Raw genomic sequence first — 23,441 nt, forward strand, 5'->3', positions numbered from 1 at the left:
TGTAGCAGCACCTGATTGGTGGATCACGGAAAGCGCGCTGGAGAGGGCGGAGCTCATTGGGCCGACTCCTCGCGCTTGGTAAGTGCGGTCGCCTAGGTCTGCATAGCAGGGACTTTGGCCGCGACTCGGGGCGGCCTGTTGCCAGAGCGAGCGCGGAGGCCCCCAGGCAGCGCGCTGAGCCCGAAGCAGGTCCCCGGAGTGCCAGGGACACAAACCCCAGTTCCTTCAGGAAGCCTTCCAGATCGACGAGGAGAGGTGGGATAGCCCCGATGGCTTCACCTCGGCCAGTCAGGGGAAGCTCTTTTATTCGTCATCCCCAAAGCATTATTATTATTCACCCTTGAAGTAAAAACCCACTTGCTTTTGACAGGGGCACAAGAAATACTTTTATTTTATGGGTCAGTGTAATTTCAGTGTAATTGTTTAAAATACGTAAACTCTGAAAAGGTCGGCATTCAGCCTTTCTGTCACTTCCTTACTTTTGGCCTTTTATATGAGAAAAATACCTTTCCTACTGTGTGTGTGTGTTTTTTTTTAATACTTGCTAGACATTTACATTTTGTTACTTGGGAGCCTAAAGTGTTTCCTTCTACATAGAGAGATAACACCTCGAATCCCTGCCACATTCTGAAAAGTAGGTACAGTTTACCTACTTTTTATTTTCAGATATGTTAAAAGACGCAGAAGGAGTAAAGGAATATGCTGAAGTCCTCGTGGGATTGCGGCTGGCCACTGTAAGGGACATTCCCCCCATATCATTTTGAATCCCCTTGGTTTAAAGAGAAAAGACCTGGTTTTCTGTCAGAAGGTGGAGGGCACTGATGGAGGAGGTGGGTAATAAGCAGACAAAAAGGGAAAGTGGAATAATGTACCCAGCATTCTTGGATATCCTCAGTGTAAAAATATTTCCCTTTCCTGAGTCGTTTTTGTTTTGATGTATGCATGTATGTATATATTTTAGCAAATAGTCAAAAAGCATTTGGAACTAAGTAGATCAAAAGGCTGGGTTTTTTTTCCTTATTTTTTTTCCTTATTTTTTTTGAGACAGGGTCTCACTCTGTCACCCAGGCTTGAGTGCAGTGGCACTCTGGGCTCATTGCAGCCTCCACCTCCTGGGTTCAAGTGGTCCTCCCACCTCATCCTCCCAAGTAACTGGAACTACAGACATGCGCTACCACACCTGAATAATTTTTTTTTTTTTTTTTGTAGAGACAGGGTTCTGCCATGTTGGCCAGGCTGGTCTCAAATTCCTGAGCTCAAGTGATCTGCTCATCTTGGCGTCCCAGAGTGCTGGGAAACAGCACCCAATGTGGGGCTTGAACCCACCACCCTGAGATTAAGAGTCTCCTGTTCTACTAACTGAGCTAGGTGGGCACCCCATTTTGGAATTTAAAAAGAAAAAGAAAAAATATGACTATTAAGGAATGTACGGGTTTTCTTATGTAGCTTGAAAAGTGATTCCAAAGAGGATTTCCATGAACATTCTGATCAGTGTGGTAGTGTCACCTGGAATTAGATATGTAGCTTCCAAGGGGTGTCTTTGAAAAGCAATCCTCATTAGGATGTCTAAATTCTGATAGTTAAAATTAGTCCATCTTTCCTTCTTTCCTTCTCTCTCTCCCTTTTCTATCTCTCTCATTTTCACACAAATGATTTGAGGAAATGGCTTAATAGAGTCATTTCATTTAAAGCTACTTTAGAATATAAAAAACATATAAATATGGAGTGTATTCCTATTATTTTAAGCATTGCCAAATTTATTACCGAAATTCTTAGTCCAGATGAAGCCCCATAGCTACCAAAAAATACAAAAATTAGCTGGACTTGGTGGCACACGCCTGTTATCCCAGCTACCAGGGAGGCTGAGACATGAATCACTTGACCCTGGGAGGTGGAGGTTGCAGTGAGCCAAAATTGTGCTCACCACTGCACTCCAGCCTGGACTATAGAGTGAGCCCCTGTCTCAAAAAAAAAAAAAAAAAAAAAAAAAGAATTCTTCTTAGTCATCACTGATTAGATATTGTGGTATTCAGATTAAACAAGGCTTTAGATACATCCCTGAAAAAAATATATAGATAAAAATGGAAAACATTGAACAAAATCTTTGTAATTTGAGAATTTAAAAAATTTTTTATTTCTGCAACCTTGCAATTTGTAGGGATTCCTAATATTCTTTAAATTTTTAGTACCGATGTTGTTAATGAAATGTATAGCTTGAATCGCCAGAATTTGGGGGGTTTTGGGTCAAAAAGAGTCAAATATTTGCAGTTTCATACAATTCAACCTACTATATGAAGAGGGAAAATTTTATTTAAAAATATTTTCAAGTTAATCCTTTTTTGTTATAAGTGATTACCTAATGTATTGATTTTATAAGTTAAGATTTTATATACTTACAGCAGGACCCACTTAGACTTTACCAGACTTTTCTGTTTTGCACATGTGTGGTATGATATCCTGACTAGAAATTCAGGAATTTAAGGGCAACTAGAAATCTTTCAGCACATGTCTTTCACAGCATTAACCACAATCCTCCCTGACAAGTTGGAGGTTACTGACTTTGAAACATAGCCAGATGCTGGAAACCCAATGTGTATTCTTTCCATGACCCTTAGAAACTGGCCTGTTTCCTATTAATAATTTTTTTGTTTTGTTTGAAGCATGTTATGGTCCATTTTCCTGGTTAATTTCCAGATCTTCTGCCATTCTTCTTGTACAACTCATTTTCTTTGTGGTGGGTCTTAGCAAAAGAAACCGTGTACAGAAAAGGGGCTTCTGGAAATTATCATGTTTCAGCAACAAAATTGTTTAAACATCTGACAGTCATTACAACCAAACATCTCTGGTCTCATCCATGGAAAATATCACACATAGCAGAGAAAATGGAAAAGAGCTGGCAGAAGATATCTGTTGTGTTTGCATTGTGCACTGTTCAAATGGGTTCCTAGGAATCCTCAGACCAGGGTTATTTAACTTGTTGGGTATGTTCCCTTATTCTGAAAGTGTGGGATCAGAGTCTGGTTTTGAAGGTGAACTTGAGAAATTAATTAGTCCATCCTCCTCCTGTCTGGAAACTCAGCATCGTGAGGGCCGTAGAGCCTGACTCCAAAGGGCAAATGGAAGCTCTTTGAAATTCTTGGACAGGCAGAATGTCTTCTGCCATCCCAGAATGCCCTCTGCCTGCCCAAGAACCTTGTGCATGAGGTCTAGTCTCAAGTACCATTGTGGGGAGGGCTCTGTTGAAGGAGCATCTCCATATGGTTTGGACCAATTGTTTGTCAACATAGGGAGTAAGCCCGACCTTTTAATTCCTGGCTAGGAACTTTGACTGTGTCTTGTCTTTGGGAGTCCATTGACCTGTAGATTTCTCAAGTCCGTTTTTCCAGGGTTGTTTTTGATAAGAAAAACCTGTAAGAAGCCCTGGTTAGCCTGAAAATAAGCCTTCAAGGTGAATTGGTTTAATCCTAGGATGTGACCAGCCTTTAGCTCACAATAACATTTCCATCTGCATTAAAGACATTGAACTAGGTGGGGGTAAGAAAATTCCACAGTCTCTTAGAAACACGCTTCTGAGGGGAACAGTAATAGCTCCACTTTCTCTAATATAAGAAATGTGAAGTTATTGTTGAGCCTGATGGGAGATATTCTTCTAGTATATAAATCACATTATTATTATTATTAATGTGATCTGCAGGATAAAAAACTTTGGGATAATTAGGGAACAAATCAATCACTCATAAGACATACAACCAGAGAAAGTCAGGCTTCATTAGTTTGCTCATGATGTGACGCTCCCAGTTAATAATTATAGTTGTCTTAATTGAACCTCATATGGCAGCTTTCTGCCTATCAACTGAGCAGGAAATAGATTTTGGTTTCGTGCCTGTGATCTTGTACTAATTAATGTATGAAATGCCTTTCTTGACACAAGCATGTTTACATGTCTTTAAACCAGTGCTCTCCAGTTGATATACAGTGCCATCCAGATATGTAATTTAAAATTCTCTAGAAGCCCCATTAAAAAATAAAAACAGATATCCTGAAATTTTAACAACATACGTTATTTAACTGGATATAGCCAAAATAGTACCATGTCACTGTGTAATCAATATAAAAATCATTAATGAGATTTAAAAATTATTCTTTTTATATGAAGTCTCATAAACTAGTGTGAATTTTACATGTGCAGTGCATATCAGTTTGGACTAGCCTAATTTCAAGTGCCAATGGCCACATGTGGAGAGTGGCTGTTGAACTGTTACTTTACTGTATCTCTATTTAGGCAGAGGATTTTTTAGAGAAGAGAGGAAAATGGGACAGGAAAGAGAAAGGAAAAAAAGAGCCCCTATTGAATAAAGAGAATCCGTGGCACCAAATCTCCCAATGTAAGCATCCCCTAAAGGTTTGATTTCCTTTATTTAACACCCTAGCAGGAGATCGTTGTAATCAGAACAATCTTAAGTACTCAATATCTGCCTTAAAAAATTTGAAAACTGAGAATCAGTGGTTTTTGTCTGTTAGGATGAGAATGGACTTTGGTGACGGGACAGGTAGACCTTAGTTCAAACCAGTCCCACTGGGTCTGAACTGTGAGCTTATGCAAATCTGTAGCCGTTTTGGCTACACTCTAATAATAGGGACCCAATAATGGAGACAAAAATGCTAGTCTTGCAGGGTTTTAGTGGGGATTAAATTAGATTCCTTATGTGAATGTACCTCGTTGAGTCAGTGTGTGAGGTGGGCAGTCTCCTGGTGCTGTTATCTTCCTCTTACTCCATTTGTTTTTCTAATCAGGGTGCTTTTCTCAGCCTTTCCTTCCTGTATTTCCCTCTTTCAGGATTTGGACTGATTTCCTACTCTACATTCCCAGAATTCAGGAAAACTACTAGAGTACTTACTGCTTTACATTCACACTCTACGTTCCCACTCTACCTTTTCAGGTTCGGCCACACATCCTGCTCAGAGGCTTTAGTTGTGATTGTGTTATGAATGTAAAAAAACTTACTGTTGAGGCATCAGTAATAATGATAATAACAATTCAGTGACTACCTAAGCCAAATCCATATGAAATGTTCCATTAAGTTGCTCTAAATTTGGTGAAAAGACCAGTAGTACTTCTGTTTTTGCTCAGTGGGTGGCAGCATTGTCTAAGTCACTGATCTCTGAGCTGCTGATCTGTCAGCCAGTTTCCTTTTTGATGCTACAGTTGTGATTGTCTGTGGTTCATTTTCTAAACCTGGAGGAGAACTTTTTCTTCTCGTCAAAAGCCTAGGGTAACTGGCTTTGCGTGGTGGTGTGTGGACTGTAATCCCAGCCACTCAAGAGGCTGAGGCAGGAAGAATGCTTGAGGCCAGGAGTTTGAGACCGGCCTGGGCAACATAGTGAGACTTTGCCTCAATTAAGAGAAAAAAAGTCTAGGGCACCAGACTACCATGCCAAGGTGCCTATTAAGCCCCACTGGAGTTGGGTCTCTGGTAGGGGCCTAGGAGATTGATGGTAGGAAAGAACACTTTCCAGTAGGAGATCCCCAAGGGTCAAGAGTGAGGAATGAGGGGGTGGAGAGATGGACCCAGAAGGCTGGATGAAAACTGGAATAGCTTTTTAGACAGAGACTGCTGACAGGGATCAAAGACCGGTCTTCTGGTAGGTTCACTGTAATAACTGGGAGCAATTTTGTTGCTCTCATCCCCCTCTTAGTAAGATGTGTCATCTTTAAATTAGAAGGATACATTTGAAAAAAATGTTTTGTGTTTTTAAATATTTTGTCACCTGGAGTTTCTATGCATCTTCTCTCCCCCAATACAATGAGAGTTGGTATTCTGAATGACAATCTTAGGGAATCACATTATCCAACTATTTGAATTAAAGAGAGTCTAATTATATTTGCAAACTTAAAGTTCTTTCAGGCTTTCCTTTACATTTCATCAGGTGAGGTCGTTAGACTTACATGGTGTGGATCAAGTGATTAAACAGAGAACATGTGGAGAATGCAGGAAAGACACCAAAGACAAAATAAAATTTAAAAAAGCTTTGGTTTCTTTTATTTAACACCCCAACAGGAGATTGCGATCAAATATCCCATTTGTTTTAAAAGACGTATAGCTCAGAAAATAGGATAGAAACTATTAGTTATTATCCAGAGGATGGACTAAACCAGAAAAACTTTTGAAGTCAAGCTACATGGATTCTGTGACTAACCATGCTAACAAAAAAGAGAGCAGGAAACCACTAGGATTATCTTGGGTTGTCTGTATTCAGTCATTTATTTATATATTTAAAAAATTGGGCTGGGCACGGTAGCTCACGCTTGTAATACCAACACTCTGAGAGGCTGAGGCAGGTGAATCACCTGAGGTCAGGAGTTCGAGACCAGCCTGGCCAGTGTGGCAAAACCTTGTCTCTACAAAAAAAAAAAAAAAAAAAAAAAGCCAGACTCACATCTGTAACCCCAGCACTTTGAGAGGCTGAGGCAGAATGATTGTTTGAGTCTAGGAGTTCAGGACCAGCCTGGGGAACACAGTGAGACCTTGACTCTAGAAGATATAAAATTAGCTGGGCATGGTGGTGTATGCCTTTAATACTAGCTACTATGGAGGCAGAGGTGGGAGGATTGCTTGAGCCTGGAAAGTCAAGGCTTCAGTGAGCCAAGACTGCACCACTGCACTATCCTGGGTGACAGAGTGAGATCTTGCCTCAAAAAACAGAAACAAACAAACAAAACAAAACTAGCCATGCAAGGTAGCTCAGGCCGGTAATCCCAGTATTTTGGGAAGCCAAGGTAGGAGGATCACTTGAGCCCAAGGAATCAACGCTGCAGTGAGCTGTGATCATACCACCACACTCCAGCCTGGATGACTGAGCTAGACCCTGTCTCAGAAAAAAAAAATTAAGTACCTGTCATGTGCTATGTATTATGCAAAAGGGAAGGCAGAGGAAGGAGACTTGAACAATGAATGAAGCACAATCCTTACTTGTAAGTCCTTATAACTTACTGGAGAAGAGAGACAAGCAAATCAATAATTCTAATGTGGTAAGTGCCACAATAGGGAAATACACTTTGTTATAGAAATAGAGAGAAAGCCACCTACCTGCTTACTGGTAGCCAAGAAAGCCTTCACAGGGAGGTGACACAAGGTGTCTTTAATGGCAGATAAGAATTATCCAAATTTGGTATAAGTTGGAAGAAGGCTTTTCGAAAGAAATGTGCAAAGACATTTGTATTAGTTTGCTCAATATTTGTGAGGAATAGCAAGTACATTGATATGAAGCTGAACCAGAGGCTGTGAGTGCACTGGGGAATGGGAGAATGATGGGAAATGAGTTTGGACAAAAAGCAGGAGTGAGATAATGATGGGCCTTTTGTGACATGTTTAGTAGTTTGGCATTGTATCTTATAGGATTTGATGACAGACAGATGTGGGGGTAAAGGAGTAGGACAAATGTGGTATGATTCCCAGGCTTCTACTTTGGGTGATAGAATGCATGTTGGGAATACAGAGGGGCAGGTTGTGGGAGGTAAGAAAGACAATGAATTTACTTTGGGACTTTGAGGGATCCTGCCCAGGTGACAACTGATACATAAAACTGGCTATCAAGAGAGAGATCTAGATTTCCAGTCATAGATTTTGTTCAATAATAATTACCATTTATTGAGGACTTACTGTGTACCAGAATTTGTATTAATCATCATGTTAAATCCTCTTAACAACTCCATAACCACATTTTACAGATGAGTAAGACCAAGGTACATGATTTGTCCAAAGTCACACGGCCAGCCAGAGGTAGAGCTTGAATGTGAACAGAGGCTGATACTAGCATCTGCATTCTTTTTTTTTTTTTTTTTTGAGACGGAGTTTCGCTCCTGTTACCCAGGCTGGAGTGCAATGGCACAATCTCGGCTCACCGCAACCTCCGCCCCCTGGGCTCAGGCAATTCTCCTGCCTCAGCCTCCTGAGTAGCTGGGATTACAGGCACGCACCACCATGCCCAGCTAATTTTTTGTAATTTTTAGTAGAGACGGGGTTTCACCATGTTGACCAGGATGCTCTCGATCTGTTGACCTCGTGATCCACCCACCTCGGCCTCCCAAAGTGCTGGGATTACAGGCTTGAGCCACCGCGCCCGGCCCAGCATCTGCATTCTTAACCACTGCTTTCTCCAGGAGCCATCCACATGAAAGTGGTAACCGCAGCAACAGGTATAGATGAGACCTCAGGAACAGGATGTACAATGAGAACAGTACATGACTGAGATGGCAGCTCTGGAGAATACAACCATTTGTGGGACAAGTAGGAGAAGAGGAGCTCATGGAGATGGAAAGAGTTGCCACAGAGGGAAGAGGAAAATGAGGAATGGATACTGTTTAGAAACCCAAGAGGAAAATTTCAAGGAGTTTCAAGGTCAACAATGGCAAATATCACAGAGATAAGATAACTGAGACCAAACAATAGCTTTGGTCTTCCAAAGACATTTCTGTGACTTCCTGGCACTAGGCCAAGGTTTCCAGTGGATGACCAAACATCAGCATTTGGGATTGCTACAGGCATTTTCACTTTCTGAGTTACTTTTCTGTTGATAATATGATTATCTTCTCAGACATCCAGAATATCCATCAGGATGATCTTTGATGTCCTTCTTCCGCATGACCAGCAATGAACAAATCATGTGGACCCCAAGTTTCTCTCATCTACCTCCTCCTCTCCATGCCGTCTCTGACAGCACAGTTCTTTGCTTTTTACCCACACCATGGTATTTCTATCCTGAGTGGTCTTCTTGACTCTTTTCACAGTCTCCTCTAATCTGCCTTGCCTGATTAATCCTTCTGAAGCCTTGCCCTCACCACGCCGCTCCCCAGCTCAGAAACCTTCAGTGGCTCTTGTTTATGGCATAAATTCCAAATTCTTATTGAAAGCCATCTATAAAATGGCTCTCGCTTATTTTTCCACCCACCTCCCCAAATTTTGTGCCTTGCAGCCTATTCTCCAGCCAGACTGAAACAAATGTTTTGTTTCCTGAGTTTGCTTCCTTAGATTGATTGCTTAGAACAATCTTTCCACCTGGATGCACTTTCCTTTCATCTTTCAGGTTCAAATCCTATCTACCCTTCAAAGGTCATCTCAAATACTATTTTCCTCTGTGAAGTTTTTCCAGACTCCTTCCATCAGAAATAATTTCAGCCTCTCTGAACTCACATGTGTGTGGCACTTTATACCCCTCTTAGGGGAATTAACGCTTTCTACCTTATTTTTTGGGGTGGTGGTGGTGGGGAGGGTTATATATGTCTTAGTTTTTGAAGAGAAGGTCTATTTTTAAGCTACTTTTTTTATTCCTCACTTTGCTTGCCACATGGGTGTTCTATATGTGGGTGTTTTCTTGAATATTTATTTACTGAATGAAAGGATAGTTTTCGCAATGAGAGCAATTCAATGGATAGTTGGTGTCACTGTCAGAAACTGTGCAAACTCTGGGTATTTATTTCTTAATTACATCTTTAGATGGAGACTTTCTAGTGCCCTGACATCTCAGCTAGATGGTAAAGACTTATAGCTAAAGTTTGAGAAAAGTTCATTTTAAGTAGTGTCAATGTCTGTTACAAAAGGTTTAAGCAGGTATTTGATTCCTTAGATATGCTCTGAAGAGCTACATTTTCTTATTTGGGGAAAAACTGCAGTTCTCTGGAGCATCTCAACATCTAGTCTGGTTATTTTTGAAACGTTTAATGTAGTCACCTTCTGCAGAGGCAATGTTAAGAATGTGCCTTTGAAGAAAGTAAATGAACAACAACAACAACAAAAGAATGTGCCTTTGAAGGTGGGTAGATAGCTAAGTAAAAGGAAAAGGTGCTTTTCTTTGGAATGGAATCCTGGATCTCTTGGAAATATCTTTATGTTTGTCGACTGTATACTATTTCTAGATTTTCCCCTTGACTCATAGATAGAACCAGATTAGGGAGTTAGAAGCTGTAGTCAGGACACTGGACCCAGTTTGGTGGTGCCTGTCTGTCTTGCTTGTGAAATTCAATCTAGAGTGTGGAGTTTCCATGGCTGAGCCTTCTATCCTGCATGGGTCTCTTTGGCCTTCTCTGGCCTTTGAGTTATTCTCTAGCCACATGCGGATAAGCTGCTTGTTAAACAAAACACAGTGGAACTCAAGGGAAGCATCAATGGAAAATGTCTTATGGCATTACGTTTATTTGGGTTTCAATGTCAAGTTTAAAGTTTATAATTTGAGCACGTGAACAGTTAGAGTTCTTCGCCTCTTCCTTGCTTAGGCAGGGCTAAATTGATCCTTTGGGGGGGAAAAAAAAAAAGAAGAAGGACTATTGAATTGCTCTCTTTGCTAGATCCTATACCAGGCAGATAATAAACAACAAATTTCATTTCTCTTGGTCTTCTTTAATAAAGATTGCATATATATATATACAGCCTTTCTTATTCATCTTTTTCCCTCTGCTCAGTGATTGGTTAGCCAATAGGCAGTTGTGAACCAAGGTAAATGCCACATCTTCATCAAAAGGTGAAGCACAGCCAATTCTGGGGGAGGGGAGGAAAAGATACCCACCACCTGCTGCATTTCTTGAGCAGGTGCTGCAGGGGCTGATTTTTTTTTTTCCATGCCTGGGCCATAGGTACCCATATCCCAGATGAGAAGCTTAAAGATTAAGAAGGTCCTAGCTATGGGTGTTACCCTCTGTTAAATTGAATGTTACTTTGTGCTTTCATCCTCTCTCTCTTTATATCCCCTTTTACCCAATCTCTGACTTATTCACAATTACACCTTCCTACATGGAATCTAAAGGGTTTGATTTGGAATCATTTTCACTGCAGATCAGTAAATTCACATGTGTTCACAATTTTTTCATATTCTATTTTAGAAGGAATGGTTTTGGTATTTTTGTGTAATCACTCTAGTACTTTTCCTTAATTCTTTGTTTCTTTGGTTTTGAGTTCTACATGCTTTTCCCTTCTAATTTAGACCCCTTTATTTTCTGTCCTCTTTTAACCTGTGTCTGATGCCTTTGCCTGCTGTTTATTAGAAACTTGGAGGTGGCAGGGGCCTTGATTTATAGAATAAGAAATTAGATGGGACTCTTTTTAAAAGGGGGGCTCACATCAGAAACACCTTTTGTGCTATAGTCAGAAATTTTATAAATATTATATGGAGCCTGGAGTTTAAACATTTTACATGAAGTCTGCAATTGCAAATTAGGAATTTAATTATAACTGGTGGCATAAAGACTCTGGATTCCAATTTATGGAGTATGCCAAAATGGGTTGGTAGAATCAGGTGACTCACTGCACAAGCAAAGGTAACCAACCTTTAAGATTAGTCAACATTGTGAAGAGTGACAAACGTAACAAACAAAGTATATCTCCAAGTAGCTGATTAAATTTTCTATAATGACTTTGAATCATGTATATATAATATTCTAACCAATGTAAAGAATTAAAGTCAGCGGGATTAGAAATCATGGACATAAAGCACTTTATGGTTTGTTATTCCTATGACAAAACATGTTTTCTCATTTAATCATCACCATACCCTTGTGAAGATGGCATTACTGTGACCTCATCTTATACATAAAGGAACAGAGGCCCAAAAGCTTAATTGCTCCAAAGTCACATGCAGTGACTGAGACAATTCAGGTCATCTGACTTCAGATCTCAGCCTCTTTTCCATATATTTAAGTCTTTATCTTGGTGAGCAAATGTGACAAAGACAAAAAAAATTAACATATGCACATTCAGAATCTTTCCATTCCTCCTGCCTTCTAAAAGAAAGTAGGTTTCTTGGATGGGCAGCTGCTTTTGTTATGTGGTATCTGATAATGAGAAGGGAGGATTGAATGATTGAGCTACATTGGTTAGGGCAGAGAGGTACTGGAGGGAGAGAAGAATATTCCAGAAAGGGAAACAGGAAGGGGATGACAGCAAATGCAGGCTGAGATTTGAGAGCTAGTTTTTGGGAGTTTGGGGGAGTGTGAGACATGAAATTCATGGCACGTCTGTTCTCATGAGAGAGTAGGAAGAGGATGGGGAAAGAGGGTCTTGAAGAAGTTTTATTTTTATTATGAAAGGAAGGCTCCCTTGGTGCCTTTTAAAGAAATTGCAGTAACAATTTCAGTGACTCTTCAGATCTCTGAAGGCTAACTTGTTCTTTCTTTAGATTCAATGCCTCTCTGCAACTGGTCCACCTTTATGTGTGTTACATGGGCTCATTAACATGTAATATGTTAATCCAGGTTTTCACTTTCTCATGTGCAGTTAGGTAGGGAAAGAGAGGTCAACAATGTGTTGAATCCAAACTCAGCAATGCCAGAGAACTCTGAAGAATAAGCAAAGGACAAGTTGCCCAGCTCTCCTGTTGGAGGCCGCAGTCAGGCCTGAGGTAAAGTCTCAGGTGTACATTGTGAGACTTCTCACTTCACAGGTTCTTCTTTTCTTCTTGTACTTAGGAAATTCTTCTTGGTGCTAATCTGATCCTTCTGTAATTGAGTAATGATAATGAATATTCTTTTATTCACAAGAAGAGAAACAGCACAGCTCTAAAGGGAGTTCCCCTCCCCCCACCCCGCCCTCAGTTTTCTCCTATTTCAAAGTTTGTGGTAAGCATGATCTTGTGACTCGATTCTACTGGTGTAATAGTCTAGACACCAGCAGTGGCCATGGGTCATAAACTGGGTACAGAAATGTGTTGCCTTGGCTGAACCATTGATCTTGTCCCAGGAGAAAAGTCACTGAGTCTCAGCTGAGTCAAGGCTGGGAACAGGAGAATCTGAGGCCAAAGGTAGACCCTGGCATATGACTTACCTAAACATCTGGGGACTTTAGATTTGATTTGTTGAGATTTGGTACTTTATCTGCAAGCTTCAGACTGTTAGTTCAGGGGTAGGAAGCTGATTATTCATTAATTTTATACCAATGTTCAGAATAGACTAACTGACAGATCAAGAGCCTGTAGTTTGAATAGGAGTGGAAGCAAGTACATTTTCTTCTGTCCCTTGAGGTACTTCCTATGACAACATGAAGTAACTAGGCTTGCAAAATCACGTACATTATTCATTCCAAAGTACTGGCCACTGCTTGATCAATACCATTATTTGGGGGCATCTTTTTCATAGCTTTTCCTCTGGTTGCCTACTGATTTGCAACTTCATCTTTCTTAAGATAACTACGTCAAAAGGAACTGCTGTCATTTGGATGAACAAATCTTGGTATGTGAGTTTTTAAAAAGTCATCCACATTATGGTTTCACCTTGCAGGTATTCATTTTTATCTTAAATAGGACTCTTTGGGTTGTAAGCAACAGTTAAAAAGTAGTTATTTTAGTCTAAGCTGCTATAACAAAATACCATAGGCCAGGTGGCTTATAAACAACATAAATTTATTTCTTCCTGTTCTAGAAGCTGGGAAGTCCAGGATCAAGGTGATGGCAGATTGGTGTCCGTCCGGTAAGAGCTTGTTTTATGGTTCATAGATGGCGCCTATTTGTTGCGTCTTCACGTGGCAGATCAGGCCTCTTTTTATAAGGGCACTAATCCTATTAATGAGGGCTCTATCCCATGACCTAATCACCTCTCCAAAGGTCCTACCTCCTAATACCATCACCTGGAAGATTAGGATTTGAACATAAATACTCAGACTATAGCCAAGTCAAACTAAAGTAAAAATGGCAATTTAATTCCTCATGTGACTGAGAAGACCATAGATATATTAGTAAGGCTTGATTGTGTCTTGAGGGCCCATCTGTCTTCACCTCTCAGCCTGGCCTCTTCCTGGTTGGCTGCAATTTTGTCTATGTTGGTGAGATAGTCACCAGCACAGACTTAAGGAGATATGAGTAACTGGAAGGGCTTAAATAATTTGGAACTAGTCTGAGAAGTCTTATGACCTTGCTATGCTTTGGTTTCCTCATCTGTAAAATGAGACAACACCACATCCATATAGTATTAAGTGAATATTTAATGAGCTAATGGAAGATGTATACCTCCACAATTAACATGAGCTTTGGAGTCACACCTGGTTCCATCACTTGTTCAGTTACTTGTATGAGGATACTTATAACACTTGGTCATAGGCTCTCTGGGATTTAAGATGCTAGATTGTCTATAAAACCCCTGATAGGGCATCTGAAACATAGAGCTGCCAGTAAATAGTAGCTATTAATTGAGTAGAATTTTGAGAAATGACTATTAATGACTTGAATGTAAAGGTAAACTGAGGCATCGATGGGGAAGGAGATGGGCAGTGATCCATAAAGGGGGCACTTTGGGCAAGGTAAGCTTGGGTAGCACCCAGGGGTAGACATGGGGCTTTTATTCTTTGTGTTAGAATTAAGGTAAAAACAGACACACCAAGTGATGGTCTGGGGAAGAGCTTGTCAGCCAGACAAGAAGGTAGCATCTTTGGAAGAGAGCTCTAGTTCCATCAGGGAGTCTGTGTTTTTGGAAGGGTTCTTTTTGTAGAATTTCGGTACTTAGCTTAGTGTTCATTGCACTGACTTGAATTGTCAGAGAGAGTCCTCTTAATATGCTTGATGGTGGCAAATGTTCCACGTATGAGGTGGATTCTACAGTTCAGAGCCAAATCTAATGAATTAGGTAGGGGATAAAGCCAAGTAATTCTCATTCAGATTAAAAAAAAGACCAAACTAGTGTGATTATTTGTTTTTCCCTCTGACTTAAACCTGTGTTTGAAAACAACAGTGTCAGTTATATACCGTTTTAAAAATCAGTGTCATCATTTTATATTTTACATGTGGAATATATTAACTCAATACATTGTGTATACTTGCTAGACACTAGGCATGATAGTAAGTGCTAGAGTTACAAAGTATTGCTTTTTGGAGAACCAGTGGTCGTTGGGGAGAAACCAGAAGATCAGTCATCATAATGAAGCAAGATCAGACTTGGGGAGTTTGTTCAGGTTCTAGGAGCTGTCACTGCAGTGGGAATGGGCGAGTTGGGGCAGGCTGTGGTGTCTGGGAAGTTTTAAAATAGCAGTGATGCTTGAGCAAGAAGTTGAAGGATGAATATGGATTTATAGAATAAGCAGGGTGTAGAGATTGTGTGTGTGTGTATTTCATAAAGAAAGACATGCATGTGCAAAGGCCTGGAGGCTGTTGATGTCAGCAGAATGTTTCGAGGAATGGATAAAATGAAATAGATGAAACACTTGAGGGCATTTTTTCTCCATTAGTTGAGGCTAGGAGAGACATTCTATATCTAATGTCTTACTAGGGTAAGGATTTGAAGAATCTTTCTAAGATGTCCAGTCTTTTTTTTTTTTCTTTTAGAGATGGGTTTCACTCTGTTGCCTAAGTTGGAGTGCAGTGGCTATTCATAGTTACACTTACAACACACTGAAGCCTTGAACTCCTGGACTCAAGCTGTCCTCCTAGCTTGGCCTCCCAAGTAGCTAGGGCTACAGGCACATGAGACTGTGGCTGACTAATATGTTTCATCTCAAAAGTCAGCAAATAAAAGGCAGCTGAGAGAAAGCCATGGTTCCTACCTGATCACCCTCCCAACAATCCTGTGAGGATTTTACAGATGGGGACCCTGATGTTCAGTGGGTTTAAGTGATTTCCCTAAAGTCTCTGCTAGGAAGAAGCAGAACTGGGCTTTCCATTGGAGTCTGCCTCACTGCAAAGCCCATGACAAATTATGAACATAATTTCCTCTTTATCTGATGACTTGGGACTTTGTCTCACCTCAGGACAACTCTTCTGAACATGAGATTGCCAGGTAAAGGTTGGTAGCTGGAGATGTAGCAGCGGGTGCAGGGGTCTGAGCACATGGACTGGCCATAGGCAGTGTGCAGACTAGTGGTTCTTTGACTTCAGAGTGCCTAAGCATCTCTGAGAGGACTGGTAACAGTTCAGATTCCCCAGCCCCGCTTTAGGGGTCTGCCATGTTATGAAGCACCTAGGGTGACTCTGATGCAGACGGTACATGGTTCATACTTTAACATCGCTCTGAATGAATTTCTTATATGAATTTGGTTCTCCCTTCCTCCCTCCCTCCCTTTCTTCTCTCCTGCTTTCCATTCTCTCCCTCTTTCCCTTCTTCCTTTCCTCTCTTTCTCCGTTCCTTTTTTTTGCCTTTATTTCTTTCTTGGTGTTTTGCTTGTTCTCGGATTGCAATATCGGGAAAAGCCAAAATCATCACAGCTTCTGTCACTTGGTTCCAATGACTTGAGGAAATCACAACTATTCATGCTCTATTTCAGTGTGTATGTTTCCTGTCTGACAAAAGTATGCATTCCTTGCAGTCAGAATTTACGTATTTTGTGTGCCTTTCACAGACACTTCCATGGTCATGCTCCCAGGTACACTGGGTGCCTAGTACCTTTTGACTACTTTACAACTAGGCATTTTGAAACACGTAATTCATCTAAGGCAGGCAGGCAGGCTCAGCTATTTGCCTCAACATTCTGTGCTGCCTCTGTGGACTTCCTGTGAATGTCCTCCACTCAGCCTCTGCCTTTTCTAGCTCTTGCGCCCTTCACAGCATCCTGGAGAGTCCTTGATGAGTAGAACATAGACTCATGCCTAGTGACTCTTTTCCAGTCTCAGCTCTCAGCATTTTCACAGCCTCTGGTGAAACTTCACCCCTTGGGAACCTCCGGACCTGTGCTTCCCTAGTCATGCTCACCTATTTGATGCTTTTATCATCTTGTGTTTCTAAAAAAGGAAATCCGTTTTTGGTTCACTTTTGATTCAGCTCTCCTTGCTGCAGTTGGCTTAATATCTGGGTGGAGCTGTGCGAATGATCCGACCTTGTCCTACTTAGGCAGTTTTCTCTTCTCTTCTGGGCTTTTGGTGACGAGAACCCAACCTTCTTAGGAGGCTGGAATCTTTGCACAACATCACACAACTGGGGGATTCCTTTCTGTCTTTCTGCCTTGGCCTGCCTACCTGGATTCTGAAGTCAGGTTACGTGGGTTTGAATCCTGCTTTCTGACTGTGAACTTGGGCAATGTTTTAAAGCTCTCTAATCTCCCATTTTCTCATCTGTAAAATGAGGATCGTAAGGTGGTTGTGAGGTTTAAAGGAAAGGATGCTTGAAATGAGAGTACCTGGAGTGCCGTAAATGGCTATTGCAATTATGTTATTGGGTGATTTTTATTTTTTGTTCTTCGCTTTCCCAATTCACATTCTATTGGTCCTACCAGGCCCAGCTAGAACTGTGCCTCCTCCACAAAGCTTTTCCTGTCCACTCAAGCCAGCAGGGAACTCTGTCCCAAATTCTCATCATTGCTGATGTCTGAGATTCATGCTTGCTTATTTCTTTTAATATTTAATGTGTGTTACTACTGTACTGGATGCTAATTAATTTTATTCTTGCTCCCTATTGTAGAGAAAAGTCCTTGAATACTGAAAATAAAGACTTTTTTTCTCTTTCAGCCTCTCCACTATCAGTTATGTTATTAGTATTAGCCCTTCCTTCAGGTGTCATGATTAAGGACATATAAATCAATACATTCAACATAAACTCATTTGGGATAAATTGAGATAAATTGGCAGCATCTACACTGCAAATGACAACATCCTGTTATCTGACATTCAGCCATCTTTATCCTGTTGCTCTTACTTAAATGCAGAGGAAAGTCCTTTAATGGGGAGGAAAGTTTTTTTCCAAGGAGTAGTGCATTTTAGGCTTTGAATGAGACTGGTAGAAAATAGGTAGAAGAAACCCGTCCAGGATTTGGAGCCCTGAATGAGCAGGATAATTGCCTGAGGAGCTTAAAAACAACACAGACATTAAGCCACATGGGCCAGTTAAATCCAAATCTCTGTGGGTGATTAGGACTTACTAAAAAATACTACACCTGATATAGTATTTTAAAAAAGCTTACCAGGTAGTTTAATTATGCAACTGAGGTTAAGAACCTTTCCCTGTTCTGAAGTCAGGTTTCCCTAGCCCCTTCACCTGATGAATGGACTTCGGTTTGAATTACCTGCATCCAGCGTGGTTTTCTGGGGTGTTGGCTACAATTAGCTTGTAGGAATTAGCTTTTAATAGCAAATGGATATTTTAAGGGTCCAAACCGTGCCATTAAAGAGACAGGTTATGATGCTAGAATGCCTTGCAGCCTTGCTTACTGACAGTATACCTTGGAATAGAAGTTTCCCTTGCCCTAGGTCACTAGTGCCATAGCAGAGAACTGACAGAGCTCTCTAAAGACCTAAAGTATTTATAACTCTTATAGTATTTCTGCAAGGTGAGCTTTGCTGCCAGAAGCCTGAACTGGGGCCACTAAGCTCTAGGCAAAGAAGTCCAGTACAGCTGCTGTAGCCTGCTCAAGGAGACAGTTCTTAGTGTGGAGAGTTAGAAACTCATGTGTCCTTCCCAGAGGACACAAAGGAGAAAGGCTGGAGAGGAGACTTATCAGGCTGCCTCCTTTGTCTTGTTTCTGATATTTTGCAAAGGAACAAATTAAGAGCTTTTAAAAAACAGGTTTATTGAGGTATAATTTGCATGCCACAAATTTCATCTTTTTAAAGTGAACAATTCAATGAGGTTTCATAAATTTACAGAGCTGTGCAACCATTACCACAATCCAGTTTTAGAATATTTCCATCATCCCCCAGAAATTCCTTGTACCAATTTGGAGTTAGTTCCTGCTTCCAGCCCCAGATCCAGGCAACCAGGAATCTGCATTCTGTTGCTATAGTTTTTTGTTTATTGGATATTTTGTATAAATGGAATCATACAATATGTAGCATTTTGTATCTAACTTCTTTAATATTCCTAAGGCCCATTCATGTTGTAGTCCATTCGTGTTGTATAATTTTTTTTCCTGAATTGTTCGTTGTGTGGATATGCCACATTTTATTTATTTATTCATCAGTTAGTGGGCATTTAGATTATTTCTATTTTTTGGCTATTGTAGATAATGCTGTTGTGAACATTGTATACAAGTGTTTGTGTGGACATATGCTGTCATTTCTCTTGGATAAATAGCAAAGGGTGAACCCACTGGGTTGTATGGTAAATTTATATTTCAGAAACTACCAAATTGTTTCCCAAAGTGGTTATACCATTTTGTATTCTCACCATAATGCATAAAGTTTTTAACTTCTCTACATCCTCACCAACTCTTGTGATTGTTTATCTTTCTGATTCTAATGGGTATACAGTGGTATCTTGTGGTTTTAATTTACATTTCCTTAATAATCTATAACATTGGCATCTTTTCATGGGATTGTCATTCATCTATCTTCTTTGTCTAAATGTCTCTTCATATCTTTTACTAATTTTCAAATTGGTTTGCTTGTCTTATTATTTAGTTGTAAGCATTCTTTACATATTCTGGATAAGTACGTTATTAGAGATATGATTTGCAAATATTTTCTCAGTGGCTTGTTCTTTCACTTTCTTAATGATGTCTTTTGAAGCTTGAAGTGTTTAAGTTTGATGAAGTCCACATGTGATTTTTTTCCTTTTTGAGTCATACTTTTAGTGTCCTATCTAAGAAATATTTGCCTATCCAAGATCAACAAGACTTTCTCCTAGATTTTAGATTTTCTTTTAAAATTTTTATAGTTTTAGCTCTTACATTTAAGTATGTGATTAATTTTGAGTTAATTTTTCTGTATGGTGTGAGCAGGGATGTACATTAATCTTTTTGCATGTAGAGATCTATTTGTTCCAGTAAATATTTTTGCAAAGATTACCCTTTTCCCTTTGAATTGTCTTGGTGCCTTTGTTGAAAATCAATTTGCCATAAATATAAGTGGTGATTTTTGGACTCTCAATTTTGTTCCAATGATTTATATGTTTATCTTTATGGTCACTAATACACTGTCTTGATTACTGTAGCTTTATGATACATTTTTCAATTAAGTGGAAGTCTTCCAACTTTGTTTTTATTTCCAAATTGTTTTGGCTACTCTGAGTCCTTTGTATTTCCATTTAAATATTAGAATCAGCTTTTTAATTTCTGCAAAAAACAAAAAACAAAAGCCTTGTTGGGATTTTGTGTGTGTGTGTGTGTTGTTGAACCTACAGATCAGTTTGGGGGAATTATTGCTACGAGATTGAGCTTTCCAGTCCATGAATGAAGTGTTTCTCCCTTAATACAGGTTTCCTTTAATTTTTCTGAGCAATGACTTAATTTTTGGTGTACAAGTCTTACAATCAATACCTTCTTGTGAGTTTGTGTGGTCCTGTCAGGGACATTTGTTTTTTTCTCAGAGGTCTCATTGAAAGCAATGGAGAGAGATAACCAGCTGAGCAGCTGAGAGCAGGAGGAGGTGTGCCAAGTGAGAAAGGCGTGGGCCTGGGGCTCAGGAGGATCAGCTCTGAGCTGTGGCAAGCCATTTAACCTCTCAGTTTGCTGACCTCTAAAATAAATGTAATACAATTTGTTTTTGCATTGAGGTTGTAAACATTAGAGTTAGAAAAATGTTGGTATAGAGTGGGTGTTCACAATTTGCTTTCTGACCTTGTTGGTGCCTGTGATGATGATTATACAGCATTTTGCATGCCATTAAAAGGGAGGGGAGGTATTGAGAAGAGATGCTGCTTTCAGGACACTAGTCCAAGACAGAAGCTGATGATCCACAGTGAAGAAGAAGTGAATGTTCCAGTTCAATTTATCTCCAAACACCTAATTGAATTAACTACTATCACCCGCATTTTACACCAAGAAAACTGATGTTCAGAGAAATAAAGTCAAGTTGCTGGGATCACAAAGTGGGTAAGAGGCAGAGCAGGATTTAAACGCAGATTTGTTTGACTTCAAAGCTTGTGCTGTGTCACTATTTCTCCCCACACTCACTGATCCTGCAAGGTCTCATAAGGGGATCTGCAAGGCAGCAGTAAATTCCAAGCAGGACATGTAACTCCTCAATGGACAAATGGACACTGATAAGTGATTGCTATATCTTGCTTCTCCTTGTTACTTAACATGTTAAAGGTTTAACTTTGCCTCAAGATTCAGAAAGATAGTTATGACTCCCATTACTGAGGATCAGGTGGGAAACCCAAGCTGAATTCATAGAGGGTGATCATAGGGAGCTGTTACAAAAAGTCACCTGGCTATTTGTTTCCAATGTTTTAGTGGGACCTGACTTGAGCACCACATTTCACCAGATTTCAAGCTATAAGACTTCCATTTTCTGCCAGGCGCATGGCTCACTGTAATCCCAGCACTTTGGGAGGCTGAGGCGGGTGGATCACAAGGTCAAGAGATCGAGACCATCCTGGTCAACATGGTGAAACTCCATCTCTACTAAAAATACAAAAAATTAGCTGGGCACAGTGGTGTGTGCCTGTAATCCCAGCTACTCAGGAGGCTGAGGCAGGAGACTTGCCTGAACCCAGGAGGCGGAGGTTGCGGTGAGCCAAGATCGCGCCATTGCACTCCAGCCTGGGTAAAAAGAGCAAAACTCCATCTCAAAAAAAAAAAAAAAAAAGACTTCCATTTTCTCAGCTATAATAGTTTGTGAGAGGAAGGTGAAGCTTGTGGCCATATGAGCTTCAGATCTGAGGCTGTAAATATTCTCCTGCTGGTTGTTCTTGGCTTGCTCAACAGCAGCACAACTATTAATAATACAGCACAATGTATTAACATGACTTGTTTCCCATGTGGGAGACTTAGTTTTGATTACTAGGAGATTCATTAATATGGCAATATAGAGAATGTATGGGCTTGGGAATCAGATGAATTTTTGTTCCATTTCCATTATTTATTTGCTAGCTTTGTGATCCTGAGAAATGTATTTAACTTAACTGAGCCTATTTGCTAATGTAAAATGGTGAAAATAATTGTCATGAGGATTAAGATGAGATAATATCTATAAATCACTCATTAGTACCAGGTATATAATACAATCTAGACAAATAGTACCATTTCTCCTTTGGAATGGCATTTAAGTAGATTTAGTGTCAAAGATATCTTACTGTGGACAAGTATATTAGTTAGCATTTGCTGCAGTAACAAATAGCCCCTTAAGCTTAGCCACTAAAAATCACATTCAGGTCAGGTGTGGTGGCTTATGCCTATAATCCCAGCACTTTGGGAGGCCAAGGTGGGAGAATTGCTTGAAGCTAGGATTTTGAGGCCAGCCTAGGCAACACAGTGAGACCCCTATTTCTATAAAAAATAAAAAATAGCTGGGCATGGTGGCATATACCTGTAGTCCCAGTTACTTGGAAGACGGAGGCAAGAGGCTCACTTGAGCCCAGGAGTTTAAGGCTGCGGTGAACCAGGTCTGGGTTATTGCATTCCAACCTGGGCAACAGAGTGAGACCTTCACTCTGTAAAAAAAAAAAAAAAAGAAAATCACATTAGTTTATGTGTTGCTTATGAGGGCTTTGCTGGACTTTGCTGGGTTGGGTTCTGCCCTTTGTATCTTTTTACTGCAGGACCCTGGTTGAAGGAACATGCTGTTCTTATGGTGGCCTGCAGAAACTCAAGAGGGCTGGAGCCAACCCATATCAATGTATTTAAAGTCTCTCCTTGGCCACGGTGTGTGTCACATTTGCTCACATTCATGATCATATGGTCAAGCTCAGAGTCACGGGGTAGGTAAGTGTAGTTCACCTAAAGGGAAACATGGTAAATGAATAGTGTAATCTGTAGCAAGTAAGAATATTAATAGAGGCAATTCTTGGTAATACAAGTATTGATCATTGCATACATGGAATATCTGAGCCTTTTCATTTGTATCTTTCCCTTTGGCTACGGAAGTTTGTCTCTTTTTTCAGTTTTTTTTTACTTAAAGAAGAGCTGCTGAAAGATAATTTGTCAATATCTGAGAAAAGATTTCCTTTTTCTCTTCCAACTTCTTATTCTCAGCCACTTGTGACTCATGTTTCTTTACTGCTGGCATTCTCAAGGCTTTCATAGGCCCCTTTCTCTTCTTATTTTATGCTCTTCAACAGGTGACCTTATACATAACCATGGCTTCAGTTAAGTACTCTCTGATGATTCTTATTTCCACATTCTCAGCACAGATGCCTCAGAGTCCCAGACCCATAGAGCCTGCTGCCTGCTCGACATCTCTGCTATGTTTTCCCCATAAATCTCAGCACAGTAAGACTTAACTCTGGTCACTGTAAGTGTGTCTTCAAGGACCAGGCCATCCAGCCAGTTATTCATGGCAAACACTTAGAATCCATTCTTAGTATCTCCTCCCTTACTCTCCTATCCAATCCGTCTACAGATTCTCTTCTCTTTACCTCCTTGGGGCCTCTGTGATCAGCCACTTCTCCCCATCCCTACTGCTACCACCAAACCGGGATCCTCTTTCACCTGGCTATTGTAACATTCCCCCAACTCTTTCTACATCCTTTTTCTTCTAGTTGGAGTCTTTTTATTTAAGTTCAAACATGGTCATATCTTCTTTTGGCTTAAAACTCTTCAATGACTTTGAATAGCTTTTAGGATAAAGACCAAAACCCTTTCCACGGCCCTGCTGATCTGGCCTTT

General features: G+C 40.3%; 1 protein-coding gene across 11 annotated transcripts in view; it reads left to right on the forward strand.

Moving 5' to 3' along the window:
• Positions 1–36: 36 nt before the first annotated feature.
• Positions 37–23,441, forward strand: part of RXRG (retinoid X receptor gamma) — a 195,937-nt gene continuing 172,532 nt past the window's right edge. For 6 of the 11 annotated variants that reach the window (XM_078355040.1, XM_035280255.2, XM_078355041.1 and 3 more), the window contains exons 1-2: positions 37–78; positions 13,403–13,450. The gene's annotated coding sequence lies outside the window, so the exon portion shown is untranslated. Of the gene's footprint in view, positions 256–666; positions 735–13,402; positions 13,451–23,441 lie in introns of all 11 variants that reach the window. The other 5 variants (XM_078355034.1, XM_078355036.1, XM_078355042.1 and 2 more) reach the window with 2 other exon arrangements.

This window comes from Callithrix jacchus, chromosome 18 (genome assembly GCF_049354715.1).
Source record: "Callithrix jacchus isolate 240 chromosome 18, calJac240_pri, whole genome shotgun sequence".
In the NCBI taxonomy this organism is placed as follows: Eukaryota; Metazoa; Chordata; class Mammalia; order Primates; family Cebidae; genus Callithrix; species Callithrix jacchus.